The sequence below is a fragment of the Chlorocebus sabaeus genome, chromosome 24 (assembly GCF_047675955.1).
Source record: "Chlorocebus sabaeus isolate Y175 chromosome 24, mChlSab1.0.hap1, whole genome shotgun sequence".
Lineage (NCBI taxonomy): Eukaryota > Metazoa > Chordata > Mammalia > Primates > Cercopithecidae > Chlorocebus > Chlorocebus sabaeus.
In genome coordinates, this window is record NC_132927.1 from 16,460,099 (window position 1) to 16,483,680 (window position 23,582).

Sequence of the window (23,582 nt, forward strand, 5' to 3'; positions counted from 1 at the left end):
TACTGAGTTTTTATAGAAAAGATGGACTTATATAGACATCTAGCTTTTCTACCAAAAACAAAACCCTTAAAACATAAATTAACGATGGTGTTCTTCAACGGAAGATGAATTGTTTTACTTCTTTCAAAACCTGCCACTTTAGACGAACTTGTCAGCCTATATTGTGTAGCTGTGTGCATGTCCATGTGAAAGGACTTGAAACATTTTTATTAATCTGTTAAAGACAAATTCTAAATCCATTTATTATTTCTCTTAAATTTTATGGCAGGTATACACATTTAAATCTAAATAATACTTTTCAATTGATTTCCTTCCCCTACCACATGGCGGAGATGGCCTCTGACAATCACAATACAGGAGGTGCTAGAGACCATAGCAACAGTGAAATGCTACCTATTTTAAATTTATACTATTGAGTACTTTGTATGCCATCTGTATTTTTGAATGAACACTGCACTCTGATGCATTGTTAGATTCTGTGAGTACATCAAATAAATATGAGATTATTTTTGTCCCTAAGGCATGAGCAGTTTTACTTCAGTTTTCTGAAATAAAAATATGATGCAGCCCTGAATTGGTTAACTTTCTGGTGAGAGTAGGATTTATTTTTCCCTAAAGATCTTATAAAAGATTTCAGTTTCAGAGAGTTCCACTAGGTAGAAAGATTGAATGGATATGCACATGGATTTAGTGGAATGGGGAAGAATGGAACTTTGAAAAAGAGAAGGTGAGGAAAATACCAGAATCCAAGTACTTCATTAAGAAACGTAGAGTGATGCCAGCCAAGAGATTGAAAGTCTGTAAAACTAGCTTATGACAAGATCAAGGGCACATTTGCTTGTCATTTCCATTTCTCAGTTCCATGGCAAAAATAAATTCCTAATGCATTTTTACAGATTGTCTTCCCTATAGATTTTATTGGCTGCCTTTAAACCATTGATTTGAGAATTCAGTCACTCTTTTTAATCTTTCACAGTTTGTTCAGTTTGTCTAAGGCCGAGAGTAGAGGTTAGGATGGAGGGTTGACACTCCTTTTATACGCAGAGAGTCAAGTTAAATGGAGATTTCTAGAGTAGCCACTGGCACATGTCAAGATAAGAATTCTGTGTTTTCCATAATAGGAAAGAACAGATAAGTTACCTGCATATCAACACAGAATGAATTATAAAATCGATTCCAAAACAGAAAGGTTGCAAAAACACTGTGTGGATATGTGATTTAACAGCACCTTGTGAATACATTGAAACATTCGAATTGTTTAACATGGGGGCGTGTAATTGGCATTTATTCCCTACAAAGTCTCCAATGTTTAACAAGGAGAATAAAGGAATATGGAAGTATGGATGGACAAAATATAGAGAGTTTACTAAGTTTTAGTATAATTATTATTACTAGAAAAGGGGCAGGAGCAAGGATGAGAGTTGGTAATCAACCAGATATAGATTTTTCAGAGAGGAAAATTTATGGTTATATGAGAGTGTGTAAAAATACAGTGCAGATATAAAGTATGCATACTTATGGCATTTTCTGATTTTCAAAATTCAGCTATAGCACCTGAATGTAACCTGGGATTTTATTTCTTCTATCACATTGTGAATTTTAAAAGCTGTAGTGATTGAAGCATAACTTGATAAAATGTTTTTTCCAATAGCCAGAACTTGAGGCCACAAGCTTCTATATTGCCAATAATTTTGCTCTGTATTCTTGTAAACATGAAATTGTCATTTGGATTAAGGACAGAGATATTTCTGGGAATAAAGCCCTGCCTATTACAGTCTCCTTCTGATGAGAGTCAAGCCAAGTGGACTGTGAAATGATTGTCTCCATAAAGAGGCATGTAAAATGGCATGTTAAAAGGCCAATCATAGGATAATTTCACTCTGAACTCTAAAATAAAGTTGTTATGTTCATGGATCTGGTATACTGGATTATTTTTAAATTTAGTATGTGCCTTAAATGACTATGTTGTTGAAACTTTAGACTTGAAGCTGGGTGAACCCTGCCATAACGTTTTATACTTGAAAATTAAATGAGCTCCCTGCCTCTTTTGCTACAGAAATTCTTTTAGCTCATATGTATTAATCTGATTTTTCAATATTTTATCATTTCGTGCCCAAATCTTTGATTCAGGAAAATGTAATATTATAAGCTTAAGATGTTCATTTATTGGGTGATTTAGTTGAGGACAATTTACAATTATAGCATTTAAAATAGGAAATGAATCCCAGCCTACTTGCTCCCTTAATTAGACTGGAGAAAAAGAGAACTGTAAATTATCCAGATTTCACAGACACATTTTAAACTACTTCATACTACAGATTCTTTATAACATTAGAAAATGTGTTCCAAGAAAGGGCTATTGGAATGGATTTTTGAAAGTCTTAAAGCTTAGAACACACACTTAACACTGCCACAATTTATAGTGGAGGGAGCTAATAAATGCTTACAGGTTAGGATTGTACATAAATTTTGAGATTGTTGCTTCTCCCCGGTTTTACAGTGCAAGAAGGAAAAAGGATCTCCTTTTAGGTTAACTCTGAACAAATGACTAGGTTTGATCTCTTCTTAACTTTTTGATTATTAGAATCATCAGCCTGGATTTATTTATCTTCTCTATTAGTAGCATTTCTTCTCATCATTACTACCCCTTCACCCAGACCCTCATCCCAACCAATGGATTCATACAAATTCTTAGTTGGACATCATATTAAATTTTTTCATTATGTAATATTCTATTATCTTATGAAGAACTTTCATGAGCATAAACCTGGTAAACAGAATTAGAGACCCTGATTCTTTTTTCTAAAACTATGCATTCAGTTCACAGATGGATTTACTATGAAGTTAATAAAACTTAAGCTTCAGATATTTTTGCTTCCTTTGGGAGAGGTGCCTAGCAATATATTCATGTGATGGAATGTTTTTATAAATTCTCAAAAAATAAATGACTTTAACTGCATTTAATTAAGACCTACTGTCAGTTTGTTCCCGGACCAAACTGAAGGTCAAGCTGCTGTTTCTCATGGCCCAGTAATGAGATGCAGATGAACTGGGAAGGAAGGGAGTTTTTATTTCTGTAACTGATTACAGGGAGAGGGCCTGGAAATTATCATCAGACCAAGTCAAAATTACAAAGTTTTCCAGAGTTTATATTACTTCCAAGCTACATGTCTACATGTAAGTATGCATTCGTCTAAAGACATAGTGATTCACTTCTTTTAATCTATAACTAAGGTCTGACTCTTGAAGACTTTCCTCTGGAGTCTCAGCAAATTTACTTAATCTAAACAGGTCCAGGTGCTGGGGTGATTACCCTTATCTTGTCTGCTCTTAAATCATGGAAGTTTCAGAAGTTCCTTCAGACCTCCAATAAACTTGTTTGTGGAGGCCTGGGGAGTTGCTTCAGACCCACAATAAAACTTGTTTAATCCTAAATGGTTCCTGTTAAGAATTCCTTCATTACTTTGACATGCTTTAGGCCCAGGAAAGGCCAAGGCAAAACTCCTGATGGGCTTTTGTTACATCCCAGCCTTTGTATATGGTCATTGACTTTTAATATTTAACTTAACCACTCAGTCAGTGCTGAAACAGCTGTTAGTGAGACCTGGCCTGCCACATTTTTATCACACTGACTTTCCCTTCATTACATTTGCTTCTCTCAGGTGGTGGTAGAATAGTATGGTTGGGTTCTGTTTAAGGGGGAAGATAGAGTTAGTGGAATATATTTATATTTTACAAACATTTTTGCATATAGTTAAGTTGTTGCCAGCTATCCTGGTGTAGAAATGAGGCCCAGAAATACTCCCAAACTCACTGTGCTGACTCATCTGACTTTGTGAGCCTAAGGTGCAGGGCCAGAAGTTTTATTGCAATATGAACATGTCCTACAGCCCTGGGCAATGGATGTGTATGGTTTGTCGAAGAAAAACTTTGTTTTAACTGTATGGAGGCAGGGCTAGTTTGTGAAATTATTGGGACAATTGCTAATGATTGATGTCAATTCAAAGAGGATTTAAGATTAGACACTGCCTAAGAAAACTTGAAATGCTGTGAAATCTTAAAGCTTATATATGAAAAAACTTGAGAATTTCTGAAGTTTGATAAAAATAATAAAATTTTAAATTTAAATTGTTAAGCTTTTAATCTGAAAGATTTATAAATTATCAATATTAAAAATTAAATTTAAATTAAGTTAATAAACATTTAATATTACAAAAATAAATTTTGATCCCAAACATTCTGGTGAAGTTTCAGACCTCAAAGGTTAATCCTGCTTTTAATTCTATTTTATATAGAAAAATGAGAGCTAATTATAATAAAGAACAGTAAAGCAGGGAGAAAAATTGGTTGAAATTTGGTAGTAAATGGTCTCTAATAGAAAAATATCTTAGTCTACTTAGGTTGCCATAACAAAATACCATGCACTCAGTGCCTTAAACAACATAGATTTATTTCTCACAGTTCCAGAGGATGGGAAGGTCAAGATCAAGTTGCTGGCAGATTTGATTCCTTGAAGGGCTTTTTCCTGGTTTGTGGACAACTGCCTTCTTGCTGTGTCCTCACATATTCTTTTCTTGGTACATGTTAAAAGAGAAATCTCCCTCTCTGTCTGTTTTTATAAGGCCACTAATCCCATCATATGGGCCCCACCCGTGTGACTGAATATAACTCTAATTACCTCCCAAAGCCCCTATATCCAAATACCATCACATTAGGGGTTGGGGCTTCAACAAAATAATTTTGGGGAGGACACAAATATTCAGTCCATGAGAGAAAGTACCTTGCGTGTGCTCACAGAAAAAATGTCTCAATTTTTATACATGATTTAGAAGTGATTCTCTTCTAGGAGACATTGGGTCAACAAGGTCATTTTACTAATTTTCATCTCTAAAAGAGGCAGTCATTGATTCTAGTAGCATGATTAAAGAACTTTTGAAAATTAATATGACCATAAAACGGACAAAAATGATGAGATCAAACAACACAGTAGAGGGAATATATAAGAAGAGTACAAGAAAAACTGAAGAATAAAGATTGAGAGATGTAATTGAGCGTGCATGTACGTCTTACTCCAGGAACAAGCCAATTTGAAATGGGGCAGATAGCAAGGTAGACAAAGAGATGAAAGAAAAGAAATAATTTGAACAACTTTGGAGATTAATGCGTAAGTTGGAAAAAATCAGTAAGTTCGTACTTTAAGCTATAGGATCTCTAAACACTGTGATGTCTTAGTCACTGTGAGATATGTCATAAATAACTTATTAATAGCATTTAAAGAATATGATTAATAGACCTATGGATAAGTACGTCTTTTGTTATTTTGTGTCTTCTTGGGTAGGAATCTTAGAAATGTACATGCTGGAAAAAGATCAATGTGTATGTAATTCTAGATATTGATAAATTTCCTTTCATGAAGGTTGCACAGTTTTAAATTCTTACCAGGAATCTTTGCAAATGCCAGCTTTGGCTCAGCCATACCAGTAGATTGTAACAATAGGAAATTTCATCCTTTAATAGTACACTTTCATTTTACTACAAATAATTGGATAATTTAACAAATGGCAAGCTATAAAATCGATATGCAAGACAGAAACTTATTTTTCCTTTTTAATTATGTTGTGTCTCATCCTTTCTTTTGTCTAATCCACTTGTGGATGCCTTCAACACAGTGTTTAAGATTGGTGCAAATATTGAGCAGCCAAATATATGCATATTTTTTGTTTTTGAGAAATTATTCATCACTATATTGAAGGATTTAACATGAATTTATATTGAATTTTGTTGATGTCTTTTATGTATCTATGGAGAGAATGTTGTGATTCTTATTTCTAACTCTTTTAATAAGATAGATTTTATTAAAGGTTTTGATTGAACCCCTTTTGAATTTCTGAAATAAACCACACTCAGTCATGGTGAATTCTTTCTTTTTTTTCTTTTTAACTTTTATTTTAAGTTCAGAGGTATAAGTCCAGGTTTGTTATATAGATAAACTTGTGTCATGGGGGTTTGTTGTCCAGATTATTTCACATAATGAATTTTTTATGTGCTATTCTCTTTGCTTACATTTTTTCTTTAATATTTTTGTCTTAATACTTTTAAATGAGCATTTTTGTAGTCTTGTTTTCAGGTACAATCATTGTGAGATTTGGAGAACAGTGTTATATTTACTTTATAAAAGGAAATTTGAATATTTCTCTTTTTTAATACTGTAGACTTACTTAAGTAGTATCTGATATGTAAGGATTTCTTAAGAATAAATTACTAAACAACCATATGGGCCTGGTGCTTTTACCTGAGAGAGCTCTTTAAGTACTTTCTATTTTATCTATTGGCATTATTTATTGGCATTGTTCCATTGAAACTTTTTGTCCTTGCAGGAATCAATTTTGGTGGGTAGTTTTCTATCAAAATACCAATTTGTTCTAAGTTCTTGAATTTATTTAAAATAATTATATAAAATACAAAAATTATTACCATCTTAACCATGTTAAATCTTCCAATCCATGAACTTGGGATCTCTTCCCACTTACTTGGGTCTTTACTTTGAACAATATTTCAGATTTTTCAGTGTACATATATCTTGTATTTCTTTAATTAAATTTAACCCTACGTATTTTTTTGATACTATGAGTGAAATTGTTTTCTTAATTGCATTTTTATTTATTGCTAGAGCATATAAAAATGATTTTGGTATATGAATCTCATACGCTGCAACTTGGCTGAATTCATTAATTCTAAGATTATTTTTTGTTTATTCTTCAAGATTTTCTATGTACAAGATCATGTTATATGTGAATAGGGATAGTTTTATGTCTTCTTTTACAATTTTGATGCTTTTATTTCCTTGCCTTATTGTCCTAGCTAGAATTTCCAGTACAATATTGAATAGAGGTGACAAAAGTGGACATTGTGTTCTAAATCTTAAGAATAAAGAATTTAGGTTTCACTATTTAATGTAATGTTAGCTGTAGGTTTTTTATAGCTGCCAATTAGCAGGTTGAAAAAGTTCCCTTCTACTCCCAAGTTTTTGAGTGTTTTTACAATTAAAGTGTTGTAGGTTGTCAAATGCTTTTTCTGCTTTATTGAGGACATGTCATTTTTTTGTCCTTTATTCTACTAGTGTGGTGATCACATTGATTGATATTTACATATTAAACTAATCCTGAAGAATTTAATGATGAATCCTTTTTATATGTTGCCAGATTCAGTTTGCTTTAATTTTGTTGAGATTTTATTTTGTGTCTATATTCAGAGTAGATATTGATCTGTAGTCTTCTTGTCTAGTTTTAGTACCTTTGTCTAGTTTTGAAGTTAGTCCAACACTAACTTCAAGGAGTAAGTAGTGAAGTGTTCACTTTTTTTTTTTTTTTTTTTTTTTTTTTGGACAACATCTCACTGTGTTGCCCAGGCTGGAGAGTGGTGGCACAATCATGGCTCACTATAGACTCCAACTCAAGTGATCCTTCCACCTCAGCCTCCCAATTACCTAGAGCTACAGGCATGTACCACCATGCTTAGCTCATTTTGTTTCTTTTTTTTTTTTTTTTTTTTTTTTTTTTCGTAGAGATGGAGTTTCACTATGTTGACCAGGCTGGTCTTGAACTCCTACCTTGAACTCCCAACGTTCTGGGATTACAGATGTGAGTCATAACTCCTGGCCCTGCTCTTCTATTTTTGGAAGACTTTGGGGAGCAATGGTATTTATTCTTAAATGTTTGGTACAATTCACAAGTGATGGCATTTGTTTGTGGAGTTTTATTGTGGGAAGTTTTTGTGTATAGTTTTTCTTTGCTCTTGTAAGATTTTAGTGGCTTAAAACCACAAATTTATGATCTTACAATTCTAGAGTTAGCAGTCCAGCACAGTTCTTCCTGAATTAAAATAGAGGTATCAGCAGTCCTACATTTTTTTTTCTGGAACTTCTGGGGGAGAATCCACTTTCTTGTCTTTTCAGGTTTCTAGAGGGCACTTACATTCCTTGGCTCATGGTTCCCTTCCTCCATTTTATTTTATTATTATTATTATTATTGTTATTATTATACTTTAAGTTCTAGGGTACATGTGCATAACGTGCAGGTTTGTTACATATGTATACTTGTGCCATGTTGCTGTGCTGCACCCATCAACTCGTCAGCACCCATCAACTCGTCATTTACATCAGGTATAACTCCCAATGCAATCCCTCCCCCCTCCCCCCTCCCCATGATAGGCCCCGGTGTGTGATGTTCCCCTTCCCGAGTCCAAGTGATCTCATTGTTCAGTTCCCGCCTATGAGTGAGAACATGCGGTGTTTGGTTTTCTGTTCTTGTGATAGTTTGCTAAGAATGATGGTTTCCAGCTGCATCCATGTCCCTACAAAGGACACAAACTCATCCTTTTTTATGGCTGCATAGTATTCCATGGTGTATATGTGCCACATTTTCTTAATCCAGTCTGTCACTGATGGACATTTGGGTTGATTCCAAGTCTTTGCTATTGTGAATAGTGCCGCAATAAAAAGTCAGGAAACAACAGGTGCTGGAGAGGATGTGGAGAAATAGGAACACTTTTACACTGTTGGTGGGATTGTAAACTAGTTCAACCATTATGGAAAACAGTATGGCGATTCCTCAAGGATCTAGAACTAGATGTACCATATGACCCAGCCATCCCATTACTGGGTATATACCCAAAGGATTATAAATCATACTGCTATAAAGACACATGCACACGTATGTTTATTGTGGCACCTTCCTCCATTTTCAAAGCCAGTGATGTTATATTTCTCTGGCCATTCTTCCATAGCCACATCTTGCTCTGATAACAGCTGGCAACAGCTCTCAGCATTTAAGGACTCAATTATATTAGAACCACAGATTGAGTTAATCCCCTCATCTCAAATTCCTCAACTGAATCACATATGCAAAATCTCTGTGTAAGGCAACATATTTACAACCTACAGCGTTTAAAATAGACTTTTTTGGGGAGTCATAATATTGCCCCACCACTTTTTAAATGACTAATTCAATCGTTTTAATTGTTATATGTCTATTTAGATTTTGTATTTCTTCCTCACTCAATGTAAATAGTTTTTGTCTTTTTAGAAATTTGTTCATTTGATCTAAGCTATCTAATTTGTTGGCATATAGTATTTCACAGTGTTGTCTTATTTTTCTTTCTATATCTTAAAATTAAGGATGATTCCCCCCTTCAGTGCTGTTTTAATAATTTGCATATTTGCTTTAATAATTTCTATATTCTCTCTGCTTATTTCTTGGTCAAACAAAAGCCCTGTTAATTCTGATCATTTAATTTCTCTACTGTGTTTCTATAACTATTTAACTTGTTTACGCTGTAATCTTTATTAGATCCTTCCTTTTGCCTGCTTTGGTTTTAGTTTGCTTTCCTTTTTCTAGTTCTTACGATGGAAAGTTAGACTAATAATTTAACATCTTTCATGTTTTTTAATATAGAGGTTACAACAGTATTTTCCCTCTAGTTAATACTTTAGATGAATAACTTACGTATTAGTGTTTGTTTATGAAAGTATTTTCTAATTTCCCTTGTGATTTCTTCTTTGATTCATTGGTTGTGTAGAAATAAGTTGTTAATTTTCAAAATATTTATGAACTCTTCAATTTTCTTTTAGTATTAATTTCTAATTTCTAACATGGTCAGAAAAGATATTTTATATGATTTTTAGCCCTTTTGAAATTATTGAGGCATTTTTATGGCATAACATTTGGTAAATCCTAGAGAATGTTTCAAATGCATTTGAAAATGTCTATTCTGATGCTTCTAGGTAGAGTGCTCTATACACTCTTTTAGTTCTAGTTGGTTTATAGATCTTCTATTTTCTTATTTCAGTTGTTAGTCTTATGAAGGATCCTTTGGTTGTGATGAGTCATTTTTCTGTCTGCTTTCAAGATTCTCTCTTTATCTTTGTCTTTTTACATTTTGCCTATGATATATCCAGATGTGGATTTTTTTGTGCTTACCTCACTTAGCATTTTTTTTGCATTTCTTGGATGTGTAGGTTATTGTTTTATTTTTCTATTATCATTTATTCAAAAATTCTTTATGTCCTTTCTATCTCTCCCCTTCTTTTTGGACTCCTGTTATGCATTCTTTTTTTTTTTTTTTTTTTTTTTTTTTTTGGTAATCTTGGTGGTATCCTAGAAGTCTCTGAGGCTTTGTTCATTTTCTTTATTCCTTTTATTTCTGTATGTGTTTCAGACTTCATAATATTAATTGAAATCTTCAAGTTCACTTATTCTTTTTTCTGATACCTCAAATCTGCTGTTGATTCCTTCTAGTGAATTCATTTAAGTTGTTGAACATTTTAACTCTAAATTCACTATTGTATTTTTCAATATTTACTATCTTTACTGATATTTTCAGCTTTGTGAGACATCATTGTTACTAATTCGTTAAATTTTTTAGACATGGTTCTGTTCTTTGAACATATTTGTAATAGCTGATATATAGTCTGTCGGCTCTTCAGAGATAGTGTCCATTAGTTGAGTCTTTTTCCTGCTTATGGACTATGCCTTCCCATTTCTTTTATTTTTTGTTGTTGAAAACTATATATTTTGTAATATATCATAGGTACTCTAAAAGTGGTATCTCTCTCCTTTCCCAGGACTTTTTGTTTCTGCTATTTTTTGTTGATTGCTTTTCTTGTTCTTGTTGTAGTTCTTGTTTTTTCTTTAGTTACTTTTTCAGACTATTTAAGGTCTTTATTTTTTATGTATGCAGACACTAAAGTTTCTCCTTGGATACATGATAAGTCAATGATCAGACAGAGGATTTGTTAATTACCTTAAGCCAATAAATATCCATTCATTCCTGAGGGGCTCTGTTTATGTTTGGGGGCACATCTTTAACATTCTGAAAGTTTTCAATTCTGTCTTAGTCTTTGCTTTGTTCTTGTCCAGAGCCTCCAGGTCAGCCAGAGGTGAGAGATTAGGATAATACTCTTAGGTATTATCTGGACATGTCTACAGATCTGTACGTGTGTGTCTGTCCTTCTAGATTCTTAAAGCTCTTCAAAGTTCTGTGGATACTTTCTTCCCTAGATTTTCCTTTTATATTTTTGGCCAATCTCTTGTTTGCCCAAATTGGCATCACTACTTCAGGAAGCTGTGATTTTAACTGATTTCTGCTAATTGTTTTAAGCAAACATCCTAAGAAAAAGACTTTTTTTCCCCCAGAGCTTCACAGAAAGCTCTGAATCATGTCAAATAAAGACAAACCTTGTGATCGAGGCTTTCTCAGGAGCTGTCTCAGACCAAATAGTAACAGTTCCCTGAGGAGGGTCTTTTTGATTTGCTCCAAAACTTTTCTGCTTCTTCCAATATTTGTACACTGATGCAGATTTTGGTAAATAGGGATAGGTTAAGTGAAAATGCCTATTGATATCCTTTGCCCATGGAATTTAATGAGGTTATATGTTTTTTGCTTGTTGATTGAACAGACACTTCTTAAAAGAAGACAAGCAGCCAACAAAGATTTAAAAATGGTCATCACTAATCATAAGAGAAATTCAAACCAAACCCACAATGAGATGCCATATCCCACCAGTCAGAATGGTTTTTGTTAAAAAGTCAAAAAATGACAGTTGTTAGCAAGGCTGTGAAGAAATAGGAACACGTATACACTACTGGTGGGGATATAAATTTGTCGAACTACAGTGGAGAGAGGTTTGGAGATTCCTCAAAGAAGAGAGAGGTGAACTACCATTCAAGCCAGCAATCCCACTATGTGAGATGTACCCAAAGGAAAATTAATCTGTATACCTAAAAGATATGTGTACCTATATGTTCATCACAGTGCTATTGATGATAGCAAAGGCGTGGAATCAACCTTGGTGCCCCTCAGTGGAGGACTGAATAAAGAAAATGTGGTACATGTATGTATTATTCTGTTCTCATGCTGTTGATAAAGACATACCTGAGAATGTGTAATTTATAAAGAAAAGAGGTTTAATTTACTCACAGTTCCACCTGGCTGGGGAGGCCCCACAATCATGGCAGAGGGCAAGGAGGAGCAAAGTCACATCTTACATGGTGGCAACCAAGAGATCCTGTGCAGGGGAACTCCCATTTATAAAACCATCAGATCTCATGAGACCTATTCACTGGAAAGACCTGCCCCTGTGATTCAATTACCTCCCATCAGGTCCCTCCCATGACATGTGGGAATTATGGGAGCTACAATTCAAGATGAGATTTTGGTGGGGGCACAGTCAAACCATATCAATGTACCTTATGGAATACCATGCAGCCTTAAAAGCAATGAAGTCATGTCCTTCACAGCAACATGGCTGCAGCTGGAAGCCATTATTTTAAGCAAACTAATGCAGAAACAGAAAATGAAATATTTATAAGTGGGAGCTAAACATTGTGTTAAAGTTCTTACTTATAAGTAGGAGCTAAACACTGTGTATATGTGGTCATAAAAATGGGAACAATAGATACTAGGGAACACAAGAAGGAGGAGAGAAGTAGGGGGAAAAGTTTGGAAAATGCTACCTGTTGCTTATTATGTTCATTCCTGTGATGAATTCATTCATGCAACCAAACCTCAACATCATGAAATATTCCTTTGTAACAAATCTGCATAGGTGCCCTGATTCTAAAATAAAAGTTAAGGGGAAAAAAAAAAAAAAAGGAAAATGCCACAAAGGTCACGGTTACTGTTCTTGCTGACATTGAGCCTTTTTTTTTTTTTTTTTTTTTTTTTTTTGAATAAGTAGTCCTTGAATTTGTACAGTCCTTTGTTTAGTATCTGGAGTTCTGAAAGTGTTGCTCTTCCTAATTTTTCAAGTGTCCTAAAGGTGTATTTTTGGAGGTCCTTTTTGCCATTGTATGAATGTTTCTAGAATACTACCTATCTACTTCCTAATATAACCAATGCTGAAATTAGCTAGAAAATTCTTATTTCTTTATTCCACAACATATATTTTGAAGTAAAATTCTTTTATTTCCAATTAATATTAATTATGCAATCAGTTAATGTATTCTACTTTTCATGTGCTCTTTCCATTCTTTCCAAGTTTTTATAGTTGTTGTGTGTCAGAATTATCTAAGACTACTTGTTAAAATTATTTTTCCTGAGAAAAAAATTTTTGGGGTACAAGCACAGATATTTATAATTTTCTAAGGACACCTGGTGACCCATATATTACTAGTTTGTGAACCACTGCTTTAATCTTTCCAGGAGGATTGGTATGCATATTTTGTATATTTTTTCTATGAAGAACCTGTTTAAAATAGTACATATGACATCTGTGTCTAAATATCAAGTTAGACTAGATATCAACTCTAACACAATTTCTTCTGGTTATATGCCAGTTATTTACGTATACTCTTTTTACAGGCAATGCTGTAAGTAATATTTGAAATAAAATGAAGATGGGCATACATCTTGTCACATGATTTCACTGATAAAAATACAATTAATTTTTGGTACAGAAATGCAATGAAAAATACAGAATCTGAACTCAAACTAGACTAAGTTCAAGTCTTATTGTGTTCCTTACTATCTGCATGATTTCAGAAAATTCTCAAATCTTTCTGAACTTCACAATCTGTTTGTAGAAGGGGCACTATAATACTGACTTCATAGGGTGCTTGTAAGAATATTATGTCAAGCAATTAGCAGGATGTACCTGTAAATAATAGCTTTTAGATGTTAGTAGCTAAGTAAACCTCTCCAAATCACAAAAAGGATGGTACAGAAAGGTCTTTGTGTCTGGATTTCCAGAATACTGAGCCCAGTTGCTGATGCATATTTTAGTACCCATTGAGAGGTATAAGTAGTCAGTTTCTCATATTATGAATTCTTTTGCTTAGTCACTGGCCATGGTCAGCTAGATGTTTACCTGCCTCATTTACTCTGAAGGCTTGTAGATTACATGGTTCTGAGAATTTAAAGGTTTTATCAGGCAGAATCTAATTTAACTTTTGTTCAGGATTGGCTTTTTTTCTTTATATGCTTCTCTTTTCTCTATGGTTTCTTTAATTCATCAGAACATATTGGCAGTTGTATATGATCCATTGCTATTATACATTCCTAAGCTACTTTATATGTCAGGTAGATTTTCCTTTTCTCTTTTACTCTTATGTCTGATAATCATGTATATAGGTCCATTCTTGCATTATTATAAGGAAATGCCTGAGACTAGATAATTTATAAAGAAAACAGGTTTAATTGGCTCATGGTTCTGCAGGCTGTACAGGAAGCATGGCTGGGGAAGCCTCAGTCAGCTTACAATCATGGTGGAAGGTGAAGGGGAAGCAGGCACGTCTTACATGGCTGAAGCAGGAGGGAGAAAGAGGTGGGGAGGTGCTACACTCTTTTAAACAAACAAATCTTGTGATAACTAACTTACTGTCATGGGAACAACATCAAAGGGGAAATGCACCCCTCTGATCCAATCACCTCCCACCAGACCCCCATCCAACATTGGGGGTTACAATTTGACATGAGATTTGGGCAGAGACACAGACTCAAACCATGTAATCATGTTACATATATAAAACTTGATATGTACATTTGTCATTTTTGATGACAATTTCCCTTTTCAATTTTGAGAAAATTCTCCTTTAAGTGTTATGTTGGCCATTGGGAGTTCCTTCTTTTTTATTTTAGAAGTCAAATGGACTGATCCTTTCTCTATAAACTTTTATAAAGTTAGTATACACTTGATATGGGCTTGATTTTCAGGACATTTCTCTCTGTGACTGAATCTTCAGCAACTGATGAAAAATCAAAGTGATAGTCAAAATCTGTGGACTCAGCAGCAGTGATGGTGGAAGCATTCTTCTAGATAAGTAATTATCGCTTTCGGCCTTCTAGAACTGCCTTGGTTTCTGTCAGTTTTTCAAAATATCACTTTTTAATTTATGTAACCACAGTTGCTTTCTATTGAATAGAAGTAAGAATCCCATTGGATGAAAAGCTTCTCATACTCTGATCCTATCCTTCTTGGCATCTTCATCACTTTGCCTGCCATTCTTGCTTAAATACTCTATCCAACAGCCACATTTAATTTCTTACTATAATACAAATAGTAAGCTCACAGTTTACAATAATGTCTATGTTAGTTTTCAATAACGAATGAATTCTTACTCTGAGTTTACGTGAGATCTTTTTGTTTAAAAGAGCACAGCCCCTCCCTCCCTGCCACTTCTTGCTCCTTCTTTTGCCATGTGATCACCTGCGCCCCTTTGCCTTCCACCATGACTGTAAGCTCCCTGAGACCCTCAGCAGAAGCAGATGCTGGCACCATGCTTCCTTACAGTTCACAGAACTGTGAGCCAATTAAACCTCTTTTCTTTATAAGTTACCCAATCACAGGGATTCCTTGAGAGCAATGAAAAAATGAAATAACACACTGCCTTAACAAATTACCACAAATTTAGTGGCTTAATTAACACACGTTTATTATATTACAGTTATGTAGGTTAGAAGTCTGACTCAGGTATCACTGGGCTAAAATGAAATGTCAGTAGGCTTGTTCTCCTTTCTGTAGGTTCTGAAGGAGAATCTATATCCTTCTTTATTTAAGTTGCTAGAAGAATTCTGTCCCTTGTAGTTGTAGGACTTGAGGCTGTTTACTTGCTGGGTTTAAGCTAAGGGCCATTTCCTGCTTCTCCAGGCCACAGAATTCCTTTGATCATGATTTCGTTTCTCTATCTTCAAAGCAGGAAATGGCAGGCCAAGTCCTTGTCATGTATTATCTTTCTGATTCTGCCTTCATCATCATATCTCTCTTTGACCTCAGCCAGTAAAGATTCCCTCCTTTTAAGGACTCATGTGATTATACATATATTCCATAATCACATTATTTCAAGATATATACTTTTAATCATGTCAACAAAAGTCTCTTTTTCAATAAAAGGGAACATATTTATAAGCTCCAGGCTTTAGGGCATGAACATCTTGTGGAGAAGATGATATAACATCCTCTGACTCCAAAAGACTTACTACAACCCATCTCAATGTCCCCTAAAGTCTTAACTCATTAGAAGAAGCAGCAGATATTCTAAGATATGATCTGGAATGCATACAAATGTGTGACCTCACACATAGACATACTTCTTTGTAATACTTCTACAGATGTAAAAATTATATTTTTTATGATTGTCATAAAAATATGACAAATATGATAAATTATATTTTTTATGATTGTCACAAAATGATTGTTGTGATCATAATTGTATTCATCCATTCTCATGATGCTATAAAGCACTGCCTGACACTGGAAATTCATAAAGAAAAGAAGTTTAATTGACTCACAGTTCTGCATCCATGGGGAAGCCTCAGGAAACTTACAATCATGGTGGAAGGGGAAGCAAACATGTCCTTTTTCACATGATGGCAGGAAGGAGAAGTGCTGAGCAAAAGGAAGAAATGCCTCTTATAAAACCATCAGCTCTGGTGAGAACTCATCAATATCATGAGAAGCATGGGGGTGACCAACACCATGATTCAATTACCTCCCACCAGGTCCCTCCCACAACACATGGGGATTATGGGAACTACAAATCAAGATGAGATTTGGGTGGGGACACAGCTAAACTGTATTATTCCACCCATGGCCCCACCTAAAGCTCATGTCCTCACATTTCAAAACACAATCATGCCTTTCCCACAGTCCCCTGAAATCTTAACTCATTTCAGCATTAACCGAAATGTCTAAGTCCAAAGTCTCATCTGAGACAAGTCCCTACTACCTACAAGACTGTAAAATATAAAGCAATTTAGTTACTTCTTAGATACAATGGGGTACAGGCATTGGGTCAATACACCTGTTCCAAATGGGAGAAATTGGACAAAATAAAGGGGCTACAGGCTCCTTGCAAGTCCAAAATCCAACAAGGCAGTCAAATCTTAAAGTTTTAAAATAATGTCCTTTGATTTCATCTCTCATATCCAGGGCATGGTGATGCAAGAGGTGGGCTCCCAAGGCCTTGAGTGGCTCTGCCCCTGTGGCTTTGTAGGGTATGGCCACTCTTCTGGCTGCTTCCACAGGCTGGCATTGACTGTCTGCAGCTTTTCCATGTTCACAGTGTAAGTTGTTGGTTTATCTACCATTCTAGGGTCTAGAGGATAGTGGCCCTCTTCTCACGGTTTTACTAGGCAATGCCCCAGAGGGGACTTTGTGTGGAGGACTCTGATCCCACAGTTTCCTTCTGCACTGCCCTAGCAGAGGTTCTCCATGAGGGCTATGCCCTTGCAGCAAATTTCTGCTTGAACATTCATGTGTTTCCATACATCCTCTGAAATCTAGGGGGAGGTTCCCAAATCTCAATTCTTGACTTCTGTGCACCCACAGACTCAATGATACATGTAAGCTGCCAAGGCTTGGGGCTTGCACCCTCTCAAGTAATAGCCTGAGCTGTACCTTGGCCCCTTTTAGTCATGGCTGGAGCGGCTTGGTTGCAAGGCACCAAGTCCCAAGGTTGCACACAGTAGGGGTGCCATGGACTCAGCCCAGGAAGTCATTTTTCCCTCCTAGGCCTCTGGGCCTGTGATAGGAGGGGCTGCATGAAGATCTCTGACATGCCCTAGCAACATTTTCCCCATTGTCTTGGTTATTAACATTCAGCTCCTCATTTCTTATGCAAATTTCTGCAGCAGGCTTGAATTTCTTTCTAGAAAATGAGTTTTTCTTTTATATTGCATCATCAAGACTGAAAATTTTCAAACCTTTTATGCTCTGCTTCTTTTTGAATGCTTTACCACTTAGAAATTTCTTCCTCCAGATACCCTAAATCATCTCTCTCAAGTTCAGAGATCCACAGATCTCCAGGGCAGGGCCACAGTGCCACCAGTCTCTTTGCTAAAGCATAACAAGATTCACCTATGCTCCAGTTCCCCCATGTTCTCCATCTCCATCTGAGACCATCTCCACCTGGACTTCATTGTTAATATCACTATCAGGATTTTGGTCAAAGCCATTCAGCAAGTCTCTAGGAAGTTCCAAATTTTCCCACACTTTCCTGTCTTCTGAGCCCTCCAAGTCTCTAGGAGGTTCCAAACTTTCCCACATTTTCCTGTCTTCTGTCAAGCTCTCCTAACTGTTCCAACCTCTGCCTGTCACCCATTTCCAAAGTTGCTTCCACATTTTTGGATATCCTTAAAGCAGCGCCTCACTCCATTGGTACCAATTTACTGTATTAGTCCATTCTTATGCTGCTATAAAGGACTGCCTGACACTGGGTAATTTATAAAGGAAAGAGGTTTAATTGACTCACAGTTCTGCATGGCTGGGAAGGTTTCAGAAAACTTACAATCATGGTGGAAGGGGAAGCAAACATTTCCTCCTTCACATTATGGCAGGAAGGAGAGGTGCTGAGCAAAAGGGGGAAAAGCCTCTTAGAATAGCATTAGATCTCATGAAAACTCACTCACTATCATGAGAACAGCAGCATGGGGGTAATCGCCCTCATGTTTCTGTTACCTACCACTGGGTTCCTCCCACAATACATGGAGATTATGGAAGCTACAACTGAAAATGAGATTTTGGTGGGAACACAGCCAAATCATGTCACTAATTATATAAGCTGCATCATTAAGTATAAGCAGTACAGAAGAGAATTTCTTTTTACTAGGTGGCAATAAGTATAGAATTCTCTAGTTACAATTTTATATATATATATAAAATTGTATGTATATATACTATATATATGTAACAATATATACTATATATATATATATAAAACTAGAATAATTTCTCACACACTAAATTCTGGTTCAGTTCAGTACATTTCAATCTTTGTTTCTCCTCCATTACTGATACTTTTTATCTTGAATGCCTTAGGATATGTTCACATTGTAGCCCCTGGTACAATATGTCATGTTATCAGATGAATCATGACTTGAGTAGTAGGAGTATAAACTCCTATAAACCACTCCTAGTCAGGATGTCTAGCAATATCTTAACTATACACAGAAGTGAGGCATATATCTCATTAAACTCAACCAGATATGCCCTCAATTTAAATTATCTTCAGCTGATCCCAAAATATGTGCATCCATTCCAGACTTACCATATAGGAGCAGGAATTTTGAGGGGAGACAAAGTAAAAAGTAAATAGTAATCTTAGCTAATTTTAGTCAAAATATCTTACTTTGGTAAATCATAGAACTATATAAACATGTAAACATACTTTCAGGACCTATTCCAGGTATTGGAAGGGACCATGAACATAAGGGGCCTTAAAGCATCAAGGAAAATTTCCTCTCCTAAGGAAAGTGTGATATATGTTAAGTCTTCTAGCAATTCTGTTCTTCAAGTAACTCAGCCCAGAAATCTTGGGGTAATTTAGACTTCCCTCTTTCATTCAGGCTCCATATCCATTAGCAGATCCTTCAAAATACACTTAGACTTCAAACACTTCTTCCCATCGTTCTCTATTATTGTGACCTGAGCCACCATCAATTCTTATTTGCATTATTTTAATAACCTCTTAGTTTATCTCTCTTATTTTTGTCTTAATCTCCTTTAATCTTCTGTCAACATGGCACCCATTCAAGTATATGTAAGCCAAATCATGGCACTTCTCTGCTTAATAGCCTCCAACAGCTTGTCATCTTACTTCAAATAAAAGCAAAGTCATTACTGTAACCTGTAAAGCTCTCCTTGATCTGGCCCCTTTAGATCTTGATCTCATTTTTTCTTACTCTCTCCTCTACTAAAAGGCAGTCACACTGGCCTTTTACTTCCTCACACGTGCTAGGCAGGTGTCCCCCTAGTAGTTTTAAGCCCTTACAGTTCCTGATGCTTGAGGTAAAGACACATTATGAGGCTTTTCCTTGCTATATTATCTATTATTTTACACTTGTCTGCTGCATAGATTCTTCCATTTAAACTCATTCCTTTTCTGTTTAGATGATGAAATGAGAACAACAGAGTTTCCTTTTTTCAGGGCCCATTTTCAAGGGAAAAAGTCATATGGATCAGTATTGAATACTAATCAGCCTTGAAACTCCCTGAGAATGACCTCAAACATTTATTTGCATTAATCTCTAATTGAAAACAAAGAAGCAAACTTTAATTCTTTCCCTTCTCTAGATGCTCCTTCTATCATTCAAACTGCCACATTAACTTTTGCTCATATTTTTATCTTTTCTAAATTTTTTTCTAAATTCTGATGTGATTTCTAGTCCTAACTTTGGTTCATCTCTTTATGCATTGTTTGATATTTATTAAATGTCTTGTATGGTTTGATTTAGTTTTTAGCCCTGGATCTTTTCCTGAATTTCATCGTGATATCTGACACAGTTCTAGCACCCTCCTCACCTGGACTCATTGGAGCACACCCTTTGCTGACATAGGATTTATCTTTTATGTTCTCTCATGGCTCTTAGAAATTATAACTTTGGTTTATATGAAATCTTCATTCCCTGTTTAATCATTTAGTTTCCAATTCATTGGAAATTAATAGTAATTGATGAATTTATGAGATTCCTGTGTCAGAATCCAACCCTGTTAAAAACATGTCTGACTCGCCTTATATTGATTCATCAAAGAGGGAATTGGCTTGGGTACCATCACTAATGATCCTTTCCAATTACACTCATTAAATTGTCTTCAACGTCATTCATATGACTTGAATGAGCATTTGCTAGGCAGAATTATAATGGTATTGAAGGGAACCGATATCCTGGGTGTCTAATAAATGCTTTGCTGGAAAAACTTTCAGATTATGTTGTAGGTATTAGCATGAAATCAACTATTTTGCATATAATGGGTACCCAGTGAATACTTACTGAATTAAATCAAGTGTTTTCTAAATGTTTGACTTCAGACAAGTCTAAAGCACAATACATGGTGACACATTTGGCATTTGATTTGGAGTCAGTCCTTCAACAGCCTGTAACCTTTTATGTAGGCTATAATCACACACAGTTGTATTTTGGAATTTGGACAATCATGAGGCTGGAGATCACTTTGAAATCAAACAGCTTTTCACACAGCTGCTTAACTGTCTTGTGAAACATTTTAGATATGGGGAATATTCAGTTGGAAAAAGCAGCCTCCATCAAATGATGTGTTGAGAACACATCTAGTTATCAAACAGGGTTAGCAGAAAAGTGTTTTACATTTGCAAAATATTTTAATCCAATCGTGGTGCCTGAAAGTATCTAAATGGTTGGCAAAATGATTAAGTAGTTTCAGATTATTAGAATCCCCAGGTGAACTACTCTGGTGTAAACAAAGGAACTTCTCAGACTAACATTATCTTAAGGTAGCACTTGAAGATCCCATGAACTGTCAGCTGACATATCTTCCTAAATGGAAAGAAATGTTGAATATACAACTGAAATATGTGTTTTAGTATTAGTTATAAATGACTGGTAAGGTGTATGATATGAAGATGGTCCTTGCTTGTACATTAGCATAGCACTTGGCATCAACCCAACGAAGAACAGTACCTACAGTCAGAGTTTCTATTGCTGACATCTTTTTCTCTTAAACTATATGTCACATCTGTATTTCCTGTTTGTGGAGACGCCTCTAAAATGTGTCTCAGAGAAAAGATGTCCAAGGAAAAATATAAAAGGGTTTGTAAAGAAAAACTTTTGGAGAATATGAGTTTCTGTATGAATATGACTTCTTGGTGAATCACAACACATATTAAAAGCTATGCAAATTGTGCAGTAAAGAAGCTGTTTTAGGTTTATTTCACCTGTTAGTTACTTCTTACTTTTATTTATCCTTATTAATATCCCATGAACATAATTTTCACATTTTGTGAGATGCTGCTTTAGAATATAATCTATAAATGATATAGTGAACATTACAAGTTATTCTTTTCTTTTCATTCAGTTGAGAAATACTTAAAGACCCTTTGGGCCTAAGAATGTCTTCATTACATGCTCTAGGATTCTCAAACAAATGGCTTAATTGCATAATTCATTATGGACTCTTTTGTGATTCCAACTTTTGCGACTACTAAAATGACACTTTCTTGTTAAATGCAGAACTCCAAAGATTTTCAGACATGAATTTTGCAATTAAAAATTTTGGCCTGTCAACTCTAATTTTCTCGAAGTTCTCCCTTGAAGAGACAACAACTTTTACCTTGATGTTTAAGAATAAAATTTATGATTGGCTTTCAGTCAATATGTTCACTTAGTTTTAAGTTTATTTTAATGAATAGTATTCAAGTGCCTACTATGTTACAATCAATATGCCAGACAATCAGTATACAGATGATCATGGCATGGAACGTAACCTAAGGGAACTCGTAGTGTAGACAGTAAAGAAGAAAGTTAAACAACTAAGCATAACACCGTTTGATTTAAACTTTGTAGGTTATTGCAAAATACTATGGTAACACATTGATTATATTAACTCTACTTTGAGGGACTTGTTCATCAATCCCAAGTTAATGAACAAAGGAAGACTATGTATTCCTCAGGTCAAGAATTCATTCATTTTGAATGAATATTTATTAATAAATATTTACTGAGCACCTATTGTGCCAGGTACCTTTCTAAGCACTAAGGGGACACAGTGAACAAAAAAGACAAACATACCTGCCTTGTGGAGCTTATTGTCTAGTGATATAAAATAGGTAATAAATAACAATATATATATAAAAATTACATAAATAAGTAAAGCAAATACTACATTAGAAAATAATTATAAAAAATAAAACTAAGCAAGAAAATGTATCCATATGACTTTTTCCCTTGAAAATGGGCCTTGAAAAAAGGAATCTCTGTTCTCATTTCATCATCTAAACAGAAAAGGCTGGTGGGATATTTAAACAACTTGAATCTGGGGGTTTGTCCGGTCTACTCTAGTCAATCTGGTAGTATGGAAAAGAGCATTTGGGAGAATTAAAGGCAGAAATTCCCGCTCAGCATCTCTTCCTCTCCTGCCTTCTCCCTGCAGTATTCTGGTGCTTGTCCTCACTTGGGCTCTTGACCACTTTTTCCTTTTCTTCCTTTATCTAGCATAGTGGAGGGGGATAGTGGTTCTATGGTGAGATAAATAGACGCTTGTGGAAGAATCATAAAGATCATCTCAGGCTTAATTTCAATGGTGTGCCTTAGAGTTAAAATTATACCCACATCTATTTTTGTGACAAATCTAAAAGATTGTATTGCCTACATTTCTACTATCTTAAGTGTTCTAAGGAACCAATATTTTGTATGATCTTTGCTTTCAGATAAGGCTGAAGGGCAAAAACTATCGAATTCCCTTAGTATATGATTAAGATATATTGATGCAATTCAAGAAATATTGATTGAAAGTCCTGGAAAGCAAGATGAACAATTTCCTCAGTCATAGAGCTTACACTAGTAACAAGTACCTGAAGTGTTACAAAAGAGGGCTTATTGAGTGATTTGGTAGTAGCTTTCAAGGTGCTTAACCTAGTCTAGAGAGTTAAGGAAATCTTTCTTGAGTAAACAATACTTATGATAAAACTTAAAAAGCCTGATGCAATTTGATAACAAGCAAGTTGTAATGGAGGGCACTCTCTCCAGCAGAGTAGTAACTTGCAGCGTAGGATCTACACAGATAAAATGAACAAGCTGAGCAAATCAAATTTCCTGGCACCACCATACTACCAAAT